The sequence below is a fragment of the Tursiops truncatus genome, chromosome 3 (assembly GCF_011762595.2).
Source record: "Tursiops truncatus isolate mTurTru1 chromosome 3, mTurTru1.mat.Y, whole genome shotgun sequence".
NCBI lineage: Eukaryota > Metazoa > Chordata > Mammalia > Artiodactyla > Delphinidae > Tursiops > Tursiops truncatus.
Window position 1 is genome coordinate 3,763,706 of NC_047036.1, and position 18,092 is coordinate 3,781,797.

The following is an 18,092-nucleotide window of genomic DNA, read 5'->3' on the forward strand; positions in this document are numbered from 1 at the left end:
ACCCTGTGTCATTTCTCTGTGGGGAGTTTCAGAATTATTATTCGGCATTTTCCTCTCAATAGGAGATTGTGTTTAAGGATTTGTCATGGAGAGGAGCTCTGGGCTTATTTGTTTCCATCTTCACTCGGACACGCCCTCCCTGGTGGGACCAGCAACCCCACCAGTTGGTTGCTCTGGGCTCCTTCTCCTTCATGCCAACAGACCTACAGTCTCCTGGGGCACATCATGGGGGCTCAGGCCCCGCAGGTTTCATGCTGTGTGTCTGTCTCCATGAAATCACCCACACAAAAATGCAGTCCTTTCTTTGGGCCATGGGCCTGGATGTCAGGTCCAGCCAGGGGAAGGTTCTCAGCAGCTGGGAGAGGAAGAGAGTCAAGAGTCCTTGATCCTGCAATTAGCTCCTCTTTGCTGGGCAGTTGTCCTTAGGCCCAGAAAACCATCCATATTACTATCCACACCCCCAAAAAAGTGGGAACATCAGTGTTCACCTCTCCATCTAGGTACTGTGTCAGGGACAAGGAAGGCTTTCCATGGGGTAAAGGAAGCATCTGAAGCAAGGTGGCTTCAAAACATTTGAAATCTTACCAGGTTGGATGATAATGCTTTCTCCTTACTATCTCCATGTGAAGACTCACTCAGATTTTCTTTTTTTTTTTAAATGCACACAAGTAAGCACCAAATTCTCCAACTCCCTACAGTATATCTTGTCCAAGTCTTTGTAATATATCAAAGTAGGAGTAGTTCCACAATTAGAACTAATTAACATCTGTGGTTTTATTAGAGTCATATTAATTTCTTCAGCTCAGTGAACAACCAGAAAGTGCAAAAGCACAGATAACACAGAAATCACTGAAACTGAGCCTTCTAACCTTCCAGAGAAGACAGGGAATGTGGAGTGAGGGACAGAGATGTCCGGCCTTTGCCTGGTACAGCTGGGCAGCAAGGAAAGCAAGATTTAAGCAAGGATCGTAAATGTGATATCTCGTCACATTTCCAATTTTCAAATTCTTAAAATCATATCCTTTTCTGTTTTCTATTCCATCTAAACAATCATCAGTTGGGTAAATGCTTTTGTAATAATATAGACCTGACTTTGATATAAAATATAGGTAAATATATGTGAATTTGCATGCAAGGAAAAATTATACCCCTGCTTGAGTCTCTTTAAAGCATAACACAAAGTAAAGAAAAAAAATGATGTGATGATTTGTGGGGCTTTTAGTATTTGACTGACTTTTCTGTGTAAATCAATTAGGAAGCTGTGACTAGTCTTGAGGAAAGGATGTAAACAAGGCAAGATTTAAAATCTGTTTCCACTGAGGACCTGGTTGTGTGATTGGCCACCATCACACTGTTTCCTCTCTAAGCTTTTCTCTGTGGCTCCATGTCCCCATGAAATTTCAGGAGGAGTTTGACATCTTGGTCCTTCCCTACAGATTTCCTAGGGTGAGACCAACACACACACATACACACACATCAAAAACACAATTAAAAGATTAAAAGGATAAAAGGACAGCTTCCAAGCAATATGTTTCACAAGAACAATTTAGGAGTGGGTCATAGGCAAGACTAGAGGGACAGATTCCTCCAACTTATGTCAATGTCACTGGCACTTTATGGTTCCATGAACATAAATGTAAAATTAATCCCTTATGAGTCATTCTCTAAGAAACTAAAAACCAAAGTGCTGGCACAAGGCAACGAGCCCCAGGGACCCAAGAAGTGTCCTAAAACCAAGGAAATTTATTATTTTCAGTACTGCATTAATATTTTTTTAAATCAAACTTTATCTTTTCTTAGTAATTTTGCTTTGGAATTTTAAAGATCAAATTTTCTCATTCATTGCCTTTTATTTAGTAAAATTTAAATTCAACCCAGATGAACAACTAAGATCTTAAGGAAACATATTTATTAATCTAATGAAAGCATTTTAAGTGAAACTTTGAAAGTATTATACTATGTTAACATCACTCTTTGAACTCTGTCTAATTCCTGTAGTGTTGAATTGGTAGATCACTAAAGTAACATTTCCTTATAAGTCATATATATGAGCAAACTAATAATATTGTTTCATGAGGAATAGAATACATACATATATATACACATATATACACCTCCTTTATAAGATTGCTATAATAGAGAAATATATGAGAGCAACTTCTACTTCCTGTCAAGGTACTGTATTTACTCTCTCATCTGAAGCAACTGAAAAAAAAAATAGACAAAATATATGAAACCCACAGTGTCAAGGCTGGACAATCAAGCAATGATCCCTGAGAGATGAAAACCCAAATATGTGAGCCCTACCATTGCCCCAGCTTTCTGCCTTGAGTTTCCAGGCCCAGGCAAGGGGTGGGGGGAACTATTAGAGACCTGCAGTCTGTCTAGGTTGAGAAGCTGGGAGTTCAGGTGGGCATAGGCAGGTAGAATTCCCTGCAGAGAATACCAGAGAGGAGTTAGCGCTGAGAGACAGAGACCTCCAGAGACCTGCAGAGGGTTGCTGTGGAGAAGTGTGCTGAGTACCAATGGAAACACATGCGTGTGGGACAAGTATTCAAGGCCAGGGCAAGAACCACAAGAAAGCATGGGGGAAACAGTGTCAGCAACTCCCGTAGGGCTAAGAACAGTGCCTGTTCCCACCAGCCAGACAGGAAAACTCACGATTTATGGGCTACTGGACAAAGTACACAAAAGGGTCTTGTATGAGTTTTGTCTAAGGCCCAGACCAAAGTTTTTCAGTCTTACACTCTTGGCATTTTGGTCTGAATAATTATTTGTTATGGGGTTTTTGTCCTGTGCATGGTAGGATGTATAAGAGCACCCCTGATGTTAGCCCATTAAATGCCAATACCATAAACCACACAGACGTTGCTAAATGTCCCTTGAAGACAAAATCATCCCTTGTTGAAAACCACTGTCTTAGACTGACAAGTCTTACATTAACCCATCTTAGACTGACTTTTCCAGTCCTGCATAACAAGTCTTCTAAGCAAGATATGAGAGTATCAAAATATTTACATGTAAATTAATGGCATCTCCGGACAAAGTTCAAGATATTTATAAGAAAACAAAATTACCCAATACATAAGATAAAATAACAGTACCTTGCATCATATAAAATTTACCAAGCTTTCAAAAAAATGAGAAAACATACCATATAAGGAGAAAAATCAATCAACTGAAATTTACCCAGTACTAGCACAGGTGTTATATTTAAGCAGATAATATCTTGAAACAATTATTATAGCTGTACCTCACATGTTCAAAGTGCTAAATAAAGACATGGAATATTTAAAAAAAATCCAAATCAATTTTATAGAGATGAAAAATATTAAGTGTTAGATTTTAAAATACACTGGATAAGAAAAATGACAGATAAGACATTACAGAGGAAAACACAAATGAACTTGAAAACATAACACTGTAACTTGTAAATGAAACAGGGAAAACAGAATTAAAAAGAATTTATCTGTGAGCTCTAGGACAAATGCAAGCAGAATAATATGCAAGTAATTAAAGTTCTTGAAAGAAGATTGAAGAGGAAGGAGGGAAAATGGAGAAAACAAAGAAAGAGGAGGGAAGGAGGAAGAAAGAAAAAATGAAAGAAATAAAGGAAGGAAGAAAGGGAGGAAGGAAGGAAGCAAGCAAGCAAGCAAGAAAGAAGATATAATGATAAAAATTTTTCCTAATTTGGTAAAAACTACAAACCCACAAATTCAAGAAACACCATGAGGGCTTCCCTGGTGGTAAGTGGTTTAGAGTCTGCCTGCCGATGCAAGGGACACAGATTCATGCCCCAGTCCAGGAAGATCCCACATGCCATGGAGTGGCTGGGCCTGTGAGCCATGGCCACTGAGCCTGCGCGTCCGGAGCCTGTGCTCCACAACGGGAGGGGCCACAACAGTGAGAGGCCTGCGTACAACCAAAAAAAAAAAAAAAAAAAAAAAAAGAAAGAAAGAAACACCATGAGACACAAAATACATAAAGAAAACCATACCAAGATACCTTATAATCAAACTACTAAAAACTAATGATAAAGATAAAATCTTAAGAGCAGCCAGAGAGACACAATTATGATAACTGCAGATTTCTTATTAGAAACAACACAGGAAAGAAGACAGAGTACAACTTCTCTAAGGTACTGAACAAAAAAATGGTCAGCCTATGATTATATACCCAGAGAAATAATCATTCAAAAGTAAAAATGGGGGGAGGAGCTTCAAGATGGCAGAAGAGTAAGACGTGGAGATCACCTTCCTCTCCACAAACACAACCGAAATACGTCTACATGTGGAAAAACCCCTACAGAACACCTACTGAACGCTGGCAGAAGAACTCAGACCTCCCAAAAGGCAAGAAACTCCCCACATACATGGGTAGGGCTAAAGAAAACAGAAAAAAACAGACAAAAGAATAGAGACCGGGGCTTCCCTGGTGTCGCGGTGGTTGAGAGTCCACCTGCCGATGCAGGGGACATAGGTTCGTGCCCCAGTCCGGGAAGATCCCACATGCCGCTGAGCGGCTGGGCCCTTGAGCCATGGCCACCGAGCCTGCGTGTTCGGAGCCTGTGCTCCGCAACGGGAGAGGCCACAACAGTGAGAAGCCCACGTACCGCAAAAAAAAAAAAAAAAGAGTAGGGACGGGGTCTTCCCGGGTGGAGACTGAAGGTGGCAGAGGGGGGAAGCTTCGGGGCCATGGAGGAGAGCCCAGCAACAGGAGTGCAGAGCGCAAAGTGGAGAGATTCCCCCACAGAGGATCGGTGCTGACCAGCACTCACCAGCCCGAGAGGCTTGTATGCTTACCCACTGGGGAAGGTGGGGCAGGGAATTGAGCCTCCAGCTTCGGAGGTCAGATCCCAGGGAGAGGACTGGGGTTGGCTGCGTGAACACAGCCTGAAGGGTGTTAGTGTGACACAGCTAGCTGAGAGGGAATCCGGGAAAAGTCTGGGCCTGCCTAAGAGGCAAGAGACCATTGTTTCGGGGTGCGTGAGGAGGGGGCAGTCAGAGCACTTCCTATACGAGCTCCAGAGAAGGGTGCGAGCCATCGCTATCAGCACAGACACGAGAGAAGGGCATGAAACACTAAGGCTGCTGTTGCAGCCATCAAGAAGCCTGTGTGCAAGCACAGGTCACTATTGACACCTACCCTCCTGGGAGGCTGTGCAGCCCGCCACTGCCAGGATCTCATGATCCAGGGACAACTTCCCTGGGAGAACACATGGCACACCTCAGGCTGGTGCATCGTCACTCCGGCCTCTGTCACTATAGGTTCGCCCCACATACCGTATGCCTCCCTCTCCCAGGGCCTGAGTGAGCCAGAGCCCCTTAATCAGCTGACACTTTAACCCCATCCTGTCAGGGCGGGGAACAGATGCCCTCAGGTGACCTACACACAGAGGCAAGGCCAATCCAAAGCTGAACACAGGAGCTGTTCAAACAAAGAGGAGAAAGGGAACTCTCTCCCACCAGCCTCAGGAGCAGTGGATTAAATCTCCACAATCAACTTGATGTACCATGGATCTGTGGAATACCTGAATAGACAAGGAATCATCCCAAACTGAGGCAGTGGAATGTGGGAGTAACTATATATATATATATGTTTTCCTTTTTCTCTTCTTGTGAGTGTGTATGTGTATGCTTGTGTGTGTGGTTTTGTCTGTATAGCTTTGCTTTTACCATTTGTCCTAGGGTTCTGTCTGTTTTTTTTTTTTTGGGGGGGGGGGTTATATACTTTTTAGCACTTGTTATCATTGGTGGATTTTTTGGGGGGAGGTTGGTGGTTCTCTTCTTTCTTTTTCTTTCCTTCTTTTTTTATTACTTTTTAATTTTTAATATATATATATATTATTTTTTTTATTTTAATTACTATCCTTTCTTTCTTTTCTCCCTTTTATTCTGAGCTGTGTGGATGACAGGGTATTGGTGCTCTGGTCAGGCAGCAGGCCTGTGCCTCTGAGGTGGGAGAGCCAAGTTCAGTACATTGGTCCATCCACCAGAGACCTCCTAGCTCCACATAATATCAAAAAGTGAAAATCTCCCAGAGATCAATATCTCAATGCCAAGATCCAGCTCTACTCAACGAGCAGCAAGTTACAGTGCTGGACATCCTATGCCAAACAACTAGCAACACAGGAACACGACCCCACGCATTAGCAAAGAGGCTGCCTAAAATCATAATAAGGTCACAGACACTCCAAAACACACCACCAGATGCGGACCTGCACATCAGAAAGACAAGATCTAGCCTCATCCACCAGAACACAGGCACAAGCCCCCTGCACCAGGAAGCCTACAAAAGTGACTGAACCAACCTTAGCCACTGGGGACAGACACCAAAAACAATGGGAACTATTAACCTGCAGCCTGTGAAAAGGACATCCCAAACACAGTAAGTTAAACAAACAGAGAAGACAGAGAAACACAGAGAAGATTAAGGAGCAAGGTAAAAACCCATCAGACCAAATAAATGAGGAGGAAATAGGCAGTCTACTTGAAAAAGAATTCAGAATAGTGATAATAAAGATGATCTAAAATCTTTGAAATGTAATGGAGAAAGTACAAGAAATGCTTCACAAGGACCTGGAATAACTAAAGAGCAAACAAACAATGATGAAAAACACAAAAAAATGAACTTAAAAATTTTCTAGAAGGCATCAATAGCAGAATAACTCAGTCAGAAGAAGAGATAAGTGACCTGGAAAATAAAATAGTGGAAATAACTATTGCAGAGCAGAATAAAGAAAAAAGAATGAAAAGAATTGAGGACAGTCTCAAATACTTCTGGGATAACTTTAAATGCACCAACATTCAACTTATAGGGGTCCCAGAAGAATAAGAGAAAAAGAGAGGGACTGAGAAAATATTTGAAGAGATTATAGTTGAAAACTTCCCTAATATGGGAAAGGAAATAGTGAATCAAGCCCAGGAAGCACAGAGAGTCCCGTACAGGAAAAATCCAAGGAGAAATATACCAAGACACATATTAATCAAAGTATCAAATATTAAATACAGAGAAAAATATTAAAAGCAGCAAGGGAATAATAACAAATAACATACAAGGGAATCCCCATAAGGTTAAATGCTGATCTTTCATCAGAAACTCTGCAAGCCAGAAGTGAGTGGCAGGATATATTTAAGTAATGTAAGGGAAAAATCTACAACCAAGATTACTCAACCCAGCAAGAATCTCATTCAGATTCGAAGGAAAAATTAAAATTTTATAGACGAGCAGAAGCTAAGAGAATTCAGCATCACCAAACCAGCTTTACAACAAAGGGGAAAGGAACTTCTCTAAGCAGGAAACACAAGAGAAGGAAAAGACATACAATAACAAAACCCAGAAAATGGTAATAGGAACATACATATCAAAATACTTTAAATATAAATAGATTAAATGCTCTAACCAAAAGACATAGACTGGTTGAATGGATACAACAACAAGACATGTATAAATGCTGTCTACAAGAGACCAACTTCAGACCTAGGGCCACATACAGACTTAAAGTGAGGAGATGGAAAAAGATATTCCATGCAAATAGAAATCAAAATAAAGCTGGAGTAGAAATTCTCATATCAGACAAAATAGACTTTAAAATAAAGACTCTTACAAGAGACAAAGAAGGACACTACATAATGATCAAGGGATCAATCCAAAAAGGAGATATAACAATTGTAAATATCTTTGCACCCAATATAGGAGCACCTCAGTACATAAGGAAAATGTTAACAGCCATAAAAGGGGAAATCAACAGTAACACAATCATAGTAGGGGACTTTAACAACCCACTTTCACAAATGGACAGATCATCCAAAATGAAAATCAACAAGGAAACACAAGCTTTAAATGATACATTAGACAAGATGGATTTGTTTGATATTTATAGGACATTCCATCTAAAAGCAACAGATTGCACATTCTTCTCAAGTGCTCATGGAACATTCTCCAGGACAGATCATATCTTGGGTCTCAAATCAAGCCTTGGTAAATTTAAGAAAATTGAAATTATATCAGGTATCTTTTCCAACCACAATGCTATGAGACTAGATATCAATTAGAGGAATAAATCTGTAAAAATTACAAACACATGGAGGCTAAACAACACACTACTTAATAACGAAGAGATCACAGAAGAAATCAAAGAGGAAATCAAAAAATACCTAGAAACAAATGCCAATGAAAACATGATGGCCCAAAACATATGGGATGCAGCAAAAGCAGTTCTAAGAGGGAATTTTATAGCAATACAAACCTACCTCAAGAACCAAGAAACATCTCAAATAAACAACATAACCTTACACATAAAGCAATTAGAGAAAGAAGAACAAAAAGAACCCAAAGTTAGCAGAAGGAAAGAAATCATAAGAATCAGATCAGAAATAAATGAAAAAGAAAGGAAGAAACAATAGCAAAGATCAATAAAACTAAATGCTGGTTCTTTGAGAACATAAACAAAATGGATTAACCATTAGGAGACTTATCAAGAAGAAAAGGGAGAAGACTCAAATCAATAGAATTAGAAATGAAAAAGGAGAAGTAACAATTAATACCACAGAAATACAAAGGATCAAGAGAGATTACTACAAGCAACAATGTGCCAATAAAATGGACAACCTGGAAGAAATGGACAAATTCTTAGAAATGCACAACCTTCTGAGACTGAACCAGGTAGGAATAGAAAATATAAACAAACAAATCACAAGCACTGAAATTGAAACTGTGATTAAAAATCTTCCAACAAACAAAAGCCCAGGACCAGATGGCTTCACAGTTGAGTTTTATCAAACATTTAGAGAAGAGCTAGCACCTATCCTTCTCAAACTCTTCCAAAATATAGCAGAGGGAGGAACACGCCCAAACTTATTTTACGAGGCCACCATCACCCTGATAACAAAACAAGACAAAGATGTCATCAAGAAAGAAAACTACAGGCCAATATCGCTGATGAACATAGATGCAAAAATCCTCAACAAAATCCTAGCAAACAGAATCCAACAGCACATTAAAAGGATCATACACTATGATCAATTGGGGTTTATCCCAGGAATGCAAGGATTCTTCAATAATACGCAAATCAATCAATGTGAAACACCATATTAACAATTTGAAGAATAAAAACCACATGATCATCTCAATAGATGCAGGAAAAGATTTTGACAAAATTCAACACCCATTTATGATAAAAACCCTCCAGAAAGTAGGCATAGAGGGAACTTACCTCAACATAATAAAGGCCATATATGAAAAACCCACAGCCATCATCATCCTCAATGGTGAAAAAATGAAACCATTTCCACTAAGGTCAGGAACAAGACAAGGTTTCCCAATCTCAGCATTATTATTCAACATAGTTTTGGAAGTTTTAGCCACAGCAATCAGAGAAGAAAAATAAATAAAAGGAATGCAACTTGGAAAAGAAGAAGTAAACCTGCCACTGTTTGCAGATGACATGATACTATACATAGAGAATCCTAAAGATACTACCAGAAAACTATTAGAGCTAATCAGTGAATTTGGTAAAGTAGCAGGATACAAAATTAATGCACAGAAATCCCTTGCATTCCTATACACTAATGATGAAAAATCTGAAAGTGAAATTAAGGAAACACTCGCATTTACCACTGTAACAAAAAGAATAAATTACCTAGCAATAAACCTACCTAACGAGACAAAAGACTTTTATGCAGAAAACTAGAAGACACTGATGAAAGAAATTAAAGATGATACAAATAGATGGAGAGATATACCATGTTCTTGGACTGGAAGAATCAACATTGTGAAAATGACTATACTACACAAACCAATCTACAGATTCAATGCAATCCCTATCAAACTACCACTGGCAATTTTCACATAAATAGAACAAAAAAATTCACAATTTGTATGCAAACATGAAAGACCCCAAACAGCCAAAGTAATCTTGAGAAAGAAAAACAGAGCTGGAGGAATCAGGCTCCCAGACTCAGACTATACTATAAAGCTACAGTAATGAAGACAGTATAGTACTGGCAAAAAACAGAAATATAGATCAATGGAACTGAATAGAAAGCCCAGAGATAAACCCACACACCTACCGTCACCTTATTTTTGATAAAGGACGCAAGAGTACACAGTGGAGAAAAGACACCCTCTTCAATGTGGTGCTGGGAACCATGGACAGTTACATGTAAAAGAATGAAATTAGAACACTCTGTAACACCATACATAAAATAAACTCAAAATGGATTAAAGATTTAAATGTAAGGCCAGACACTATCAAACTCTCAGAGGAAAACATAGGCAGAAAACTCTATGACATAAATCACAGCAAGATCCTTTTCGACACACCTCCTAGAGAAATGGAAATGAAAAGAAAAATATACAAATGGGACCTAATGAAACTTAAAAGCTTTTGTACAGCAAAGGCAACCATAAACAAGACCAAAAGATAACCCTCAGAATGGGAGTAAATATTAGCAAATGAAGCAACTGACAAAGGATTAATCTCCAAAATTTGCAACTAGCTCATGCATTTCAATATCAAAAAAAGAAACAACCCAATCAAAACATGGGTCAAAGACCTAAATAGACATTTCTCCAAAGAAGATATACAGATTGCCAACAAACACATGAAAAGATGCTCAACATCACTAATCATTAGAGAAATGCAAATCAAAACTACAATGAGGTATCACCTCACGCCAGTCCGAATGGCCATCATGAAAAAATCTACAAACAATAAATGCTGGAGAGGGTGTGGAGGAAAGGGAACCCTCTTGCACTGATGATGGGAATGTAAATTGATACAGCCACTATGGAGAACAGTATGGAGGTTCCTTAAAAAAATAAAAATAGAGCTACCATATGACCCAGCAATCCCACTACTGAGCATATACCCTGAGAAAACCATAATTCAAAAGGTGTCATGTGCCACAATATTCATTGCAGCTCTATTTACAATAGCCAGAACATGGAAGCAACCTAAGTGTCCACTGACAGATAAATGGATAAAGAAGATGTGGCACATATACACAATGGAATATTACTCAGCCATAAAATGAAACAAAACTGAGTTATTTGTATTGAGGTGGATGGAAATAGAGTCTGTCACACAGAGTGAAGTAAGTAAAAATGTGAAAAACAAATACCATAAGCTAACACATATATATGGAATCTAAAAAAAAAAAGTTTCTGAAGAATCTAGGGGTAGGACAGGAATAAAGATGTAGATGTAGAGAATGTGCTTGAGGACACAGGGAGGGGGAAGGTTAAGCTGGGACAAAGTGAGAGAGTAGCATGGACATATATCCACTACCAAAGGTAAAATAGATAGCTAGTGGGAAGCGGTAGCATAGCACAGGGAGATCAGCTGGGTGCTTTGTGACCACCTAGAGGGATGGGATAGGGAGGGAGGGAGGGAGGGAGATGCAAGAGGGAAGAGATATGGGAACATATGTATATGCATAACTGATTCACTTTGTTATAAAGCAGAAACTAACACACCATTGTAAAGCAATTATACTCCAATAAAAATGTTAAAAAAATCAATGTGATTTATCATATTAACAAACTAAAAGTGAGAATGCACATGAACATCTGAATAAAAGCAGAAAAGACATTTCACAAAACTCAACATCTGATATTCATAAAAGCATTCAGCAAACTAGTATAGAAGGCTACATCCTAAACCTAAAGCTGGGTGTGTGTGAAAAAGCCACAGTACAGGTAATAACATACCTGAGGTGAAAGAATCAGTGCTTCCCTATTAAGATCAGAAACAAGATGTGGTTGCCAGGCACAGCTGATTGAAATATAAAATGCTACAACCACTCTGGAAAAAAAATGTCTTTCTTAAAAAGTTAAGCCTACATCTACCTTATGACCTAGCCATAGGCATTTACCCCAAAGTAAAAAAAAAAGTATACATCCATACAAACACTTATACACAGATGTTCATGGCTTCTGTATTTGTAACAGCCAAGAACTGGAAACAACCCAATTGTCCATCAACCAATTTAGGATAAACTGTTGTACACTTGTACCATGTGATACTACCCAGCAGAAAGAAGGAATGAAATATTGATACATGCAACGATGTTGACGGGTCTCAAAATAATCAAGCTGAGTGAAAGAAGCTAGACAAAAAAGAATATACAATATATTATTCCACTTATGTAAAATTCTAGGGAAAACAAACTAATTTATAGTGATAGAAAGCAGTTGAGTGGTTTCTGGGGTCAGGGGTGGTGGTGAAAGATAGTGGTAGGAAATTTGTAAATGTTAGATTTTCCTGCTAGCAGCCCAACTTTAAAAGAAGAGGAGGAGCTTCAAGATGGCAGAAGAGTAAGACGTGGAGATCACTTTCCTCCCCACAAATACATCAGAAATACATCTACATGCAGAACAACTCCTACAGAACACCTACTGAACGCTGGCAGAAGACCTCAGACTTCACAAAAGGCAAGAAACTCCCCACGAACCTGGGTAGGACAAAAAAAAACAAGAAAAAACAGAGACAAAAGAATAGGGATGGGACCTGCACCAGTGGGAGGGAGCTGTGAAGGAGGAAAGATCTCCACACACTAGAAGCCCCTTCACGGGCGGAGACTGCAGGGGGTGGAGGGGGGGAAGCTTCGGAGCCGCAGAGGAGAGCACAGCCACTGGGATGTGGAGGGAAAAGCGAAGAGATTCCCTCACAGAGGATCGGTGCCGACCAGCACTCACCAGCCCGAGAGGCTTGTCTGTTCACCTGCCGGGGCGGGCGGTGCTGGGAGCTGAGGCTCGGGCTTCGGTCAGAGTGCAGGGAGAGGACTGGGGTTGGTGGCATGAACATAGCCTGAAGGGGTTAGTGCACCACGGCTAGCTGGGAGGGAGTCCGGGGAAAAGTCTGGACCTGCCGAAGAGGCAATAGACTTTTTCTTCCCTCTTTGTTTCCTGGTGCGCGAGGAGAGGTGATTAAGAGTGCTGCTTAAAGGAGCTCCAGAGACGGGCGCGAGCCTCCGCTATCAGCAAGGACCACAGAGACGGGCATGAGACGCTAAGGCTGCTGCTGCCACCACCAAGAAGCCTGTGTGCGAGCACAGGTCACTATCCACACTGCCCCTCCCTTGAGCCCGTGCATCCTGCCACTGCCAGGGTCCCGTGATCCAGGGACAACTTCCCCGGGAGAATTCACTGTGCACCTCGGGCTAGTGCAACGTCATGCCGGTCTCTGCTGCCACAGGCTCACCCCACACTCTGTACCCCTCCCTCTCCCCGGCCTGAGAGAGCCAGAGCCCCCAAATCAGCTGCTCCTTTAACCCCATCCTGTCTGAGCGAAGAACAGACACCCTCAGGTGACCTACATGCAGAGGCAGGTCCAAACCAAAAGGTGAGCCCCGGGAGCTGTGCGAACAAAGAAGAGAAAGGGAAATCTCTCCCAGCAGCCTCAGGAGCAGCAGATTAAATCTCCACAGTCAACTTGATGTACCCTGCATCTGTGGAAGACCTGAATGGACAACAAATCATCCCAAATTGAGGAGGTGGACTTTAGGAGCAATGATATATATATATATATATTTTTTTTTTCCCCCTTATCCTCTTTTTGTGAGTGTGTATGGGTATGATTCGGTGTGTGATTTTGTCTGTATAGCTCTGCTTTTACCATTTGTCCTAGGGTTCTCTCTTCCATTGTTGTTTGTTTCTTTCTTTCTTTTTACCATAAAAACATTTTCTACAAAAAAAGGATATTTTTTCTTAATAATTATTTTTTTTATTTCAATAACTTTATTTTATCTTCTTCTTTTTTCTTTCTTTTTTTCTCCTTTTTATTCTGAACCTTGTGAATGACAGGCTCTTGGTGCTCCAGCCAGGCATCAGGGCTAAGCCTATGAGGTGGGAGAGCCAAGTTCAGGACACTGGTCCACAAGAGACCTCCCATCTCCATGTAATATCAAATGGCAAAAATCTCCAGAAATCTCCAACTCAATGCGAACACCCAGCTCCACTCAAAGACCAGCAAGCTACAGTGCTGGACACCCGATTCCAAACAACTAGAAAGACAGGAAAACAACCCCACCCATTAGCACAGAGGCTGCCTAAAATCATAGTAAGGTCACAGACACACCAAAACACACCACCAGACATGGAACTGCCCACCAGAAAGACAAGATCCAGCCTCATCCACCAGAACACAGGCACTAGTCCCCTCCACCAGAAAGCCTACACAACCCACTGAACCAACCTTAGCCACTGGGGACAGGCATAAGAAACAATTGGAACTGTGAACCTGCAGCCTGTGAAAAGGAGACCCCAAACACAGTAAGTTAGGCAAAATGAGAAGACAGAGGAAAAACACAGCAGATGAAGGAGTAAGGAAAAAGCCCACCAAAGCTAAGAAATGAAAAGGAAATAGGCAGTCTACCTGAAAAAGAATTCAGAATAATGATAGTAAAGATGATCCACTATCTTGGAAATACAGTGGAGAAAATAAAAGAAATGTTTAACAAGGACCTAGAAGAACTAAAGAGCAAACAAACAGTGATGAACAACACAATAAATGAAATTAAAATTTCTCTAGAAGGGATCAATAACAGAATAACTGAGTCAGAAGAAGGGATAAGTGACCTGGAAGATAAAATAGTGGAAATAACTACTGCAGAGAAGAATAAAGAATAAAGGATGAAAAGAATAGAGGACATTCTCAGAGACCTCTGGGACAACATTAAAAGCAACAACATTTGAATTATAGTGGTCCCAGAAGAAGAAGAGAAAAAGAAAGGGACTGAGAAAATATTTGAATAGATTAGAGTTGGAAACTTCCCTAGTATGGGAAAGGAAATAGTGACTCAAGTCCAGGAAGCAGAGTCCCATACAGGATAAATCCAAGGAGAAACACACCAGACACATATTAATCAAACTATAAAAATTAAATACAAAGAAAACATATTAAAAGAAGCAAGGGAAAGACAACAAATAACACACAAAGGAATCCCCATAAGGTTAACAGCTGATCTTTCAACAGAAACTCTGCAAGCCAGAAGGGAGTGGCAGGACATATTTAAAGTGATGAAGGAGAAAAACCTACAACCAAGATTACTCTACCAAGCAAGGATCTCATTCAGATTCAAAGGAGAAAGTAAAACCTTTACAGACAAGAAATGCAAAGAGAATTCAGCACCACAAAACCAGCTTTACAACAAATGGTAAAGGAACTTCTCTAGGCAGGAAAAACAAGAGAAGAAAAAGACCTACAATAACAAACCCAAAGTAATTAAAAAAATGGTAAAAGGAACATACATATGGATAATTACCTTAAATGTAAATGGATTAAAGTTCCAACCAAAAGACATAGATTGGCTGAATGGATACAAAAACAAGACCCATATATATGCTGTCTACAAGAGACCCACTTCAGACCGAGGGACACATACAGACTGAAAGTGAGGGGTTGGAAATAGATAACTCACACAAATGGAAATCAAAAGAATGCTGGAGTAGCAATTATCATATCAGACAAGATAGACTTTAAAATAAAAACTATTACAAGAGACAAAGGAGGACACAACATAATGATCAAGGGAGAAATCAAAGAAGAAGATATAACAATTGTAAATATTTATGCACCCAACATAGGATCACCACAATACATAAGGCAAATACTAACAGCCATGAAAGGGGAAATCAACAGTAAAACAACCATAGTAGGGGATTTTAACACCCCACTTTCACCAATGGACAGATCATCCAAAATAAAAATCAACAAGGAAACACATGCTTTAAATGATACACTAAACAAGATGGACTTGATTGATATTTATAGAACATCCCATCTGTAAACAACAGAATACACATTCTTCTCAAGTGCTCATGGAACATCCTCCAGGATAGATCATATCTTGGGTCCCAAATAAAGCCTTGGTAAATTTAAGGAAATTGAAATTGTATCAAGTATCTTTTCTGACCACAATGTTATGAGACTAGATATCAATTAGAGGAATAAATCTGTAAAAATTACAAACACATGGAGGCTAAAAAACACACTACTTAATAACAAAGAGATCACTGAATAAATCAAAGAGGAAATCAAAAAATACCTGGAAACAAATGAAAATGAATGCACAGTGACCCAAAACTTATGGGATGCAGCAAAAGCAGTTCTAAGAGGTAAGTGTATAGGAATGCAATACTACCTCAAGAAACAAGAAACATCTCAAATAAAGAACCTAACCTTACACTTAAGGCAATTAGAGAAACAAGAACAAAAAAAAAAAAAAACAAAACAAAAACAAAGTCAGCAGAAGGAAATAAATCATAAAGATCATATCAGAAATAAATGAAAAAGAAATGAAGGAAATGATAGCAAAGATCAATAAAACTAAAAGATGGTTCTTTGAGAAGATAAACAAAATTGATAAACCATTAGCCAGACTTATCAAGAAGAAAATGGAGAAGACTCAAATCAATAGAATTACAAATGAAAAAGGAGAAGTAACAACTGATACTGCAGAAATACAAAGCATCATGAGATTACTACAGGCAACTCTATACCAATAAAATGGGCAACCTGGAAGAAATGGACAACCTTCCGAGACTGAACTAGGAAGAAATGGAAAATATGAACAGACCAATCACAAGCACTGAAATTGAAACTGTGATTAAAAATCTTCCAACAGGGCTACCCTGGTGACGCAGTGGTTGAGAGTCTGCCTGCCGATGCAGGGGACACGGGTTCGTGCCCCAGTCCGGGAAGATCCCACATGTCGCAGAGTGGCTGGGCCCATGAACCATGACCACTGTGCCTGCACATCCAGAGCCTGTGCTCCACAACGGGAGAGGCCACCACAGTGAGAGGCCCGCGTACCGCAACAAAACAAAACAAAACAAAAACTTCCAACAAACAGAATCCCAGGACCAGATGGCTTCACAGGTGAGTTTTATCAAACATTTAGAGAAGAGCTAGCACCTATCCTTCTCAAACTCTTCCAAAATATAGCAGAGGGAGGAACATTCCCAAACTCATTCTACGAAGCCACCATCACCCTGATGCCAAAACCAGACAAAGATGTCACAAAGAAAGAAAACTACAGGCCAATATCACTGATGAACATAGATGCAAAATTCCTTAAGAAAATACTGGCAAACAGAATCCAACCACATGTTAAAAGGATCATACACCATGATCAAGTGGAGTTTATCTCAGGAATGCAAGTATTCTTCAATATATGCAAATCAATCAAAGTGATACGTCATATAAACAAAATGAAGGAGAAAAACGATATGATCATCTCAATAGATGCAGAGAAAGCTTTTGACAAAATTCAACACCAATTTATGATAAAAACCCTCCAGAAAGTAGGCATAGAGGGAACTTTCCTCAACATAATAAAGGCCATATATGACAAACGCACAGCCAAAATTGTTCTCAATGGTGAGAAACTGAAACCATTTCCACTAAGATCAGGAACAAGACAAGGTTTTCCACTCTCAGGACTATTATTCAACATAGTTTTGGAAGTTTTAGCCACAGCAATCAGAGAAGAAAGATAAATAAAAGGAATCCAAATCAGAAGAGAAGAAGTAAAGTTGTCACTGTTTGCAGATGACATGATACTATACATAGAGAATCCTAAACATGCTTCCAGAAAACTACTAGACCTAATCCATGAATTGGGTAAAGTAGCAGGATACAAAATTAATGCACAGAGATCTCTTGCATTCCTATACACTAATGATGAAAAATCTGAAAGTGAAATTAAGAAAACACTCCCATTTACCATTGCAACAAAAATAATAAAATTTCTCGGAATAAACCTACCTAAGGAGTAAAAAGACCTGTACACAGAAAATTATAAGACACTAATGAAAGAAGTTAAAGATGATACCAACAGATGGAGAGATATACCATGTTCTTGAATTGGAAGAATCAACATTGTGAAAATGACTCTACTACCCAAAGCAATCTACAGATTCAATGGAATCCCTATCAAACTACCAGTGGCATTTTTCACAGAACTAGAACAAAAAATTTCACAATTTGTGTGGAAACACAAAAGACCCTAAATAGCCAAAGCAATCTTGAGAAAGAAAAACGGAGCTGGAGGAATCAGGCTCCCTAACTTCAGACTATACTACAAAGC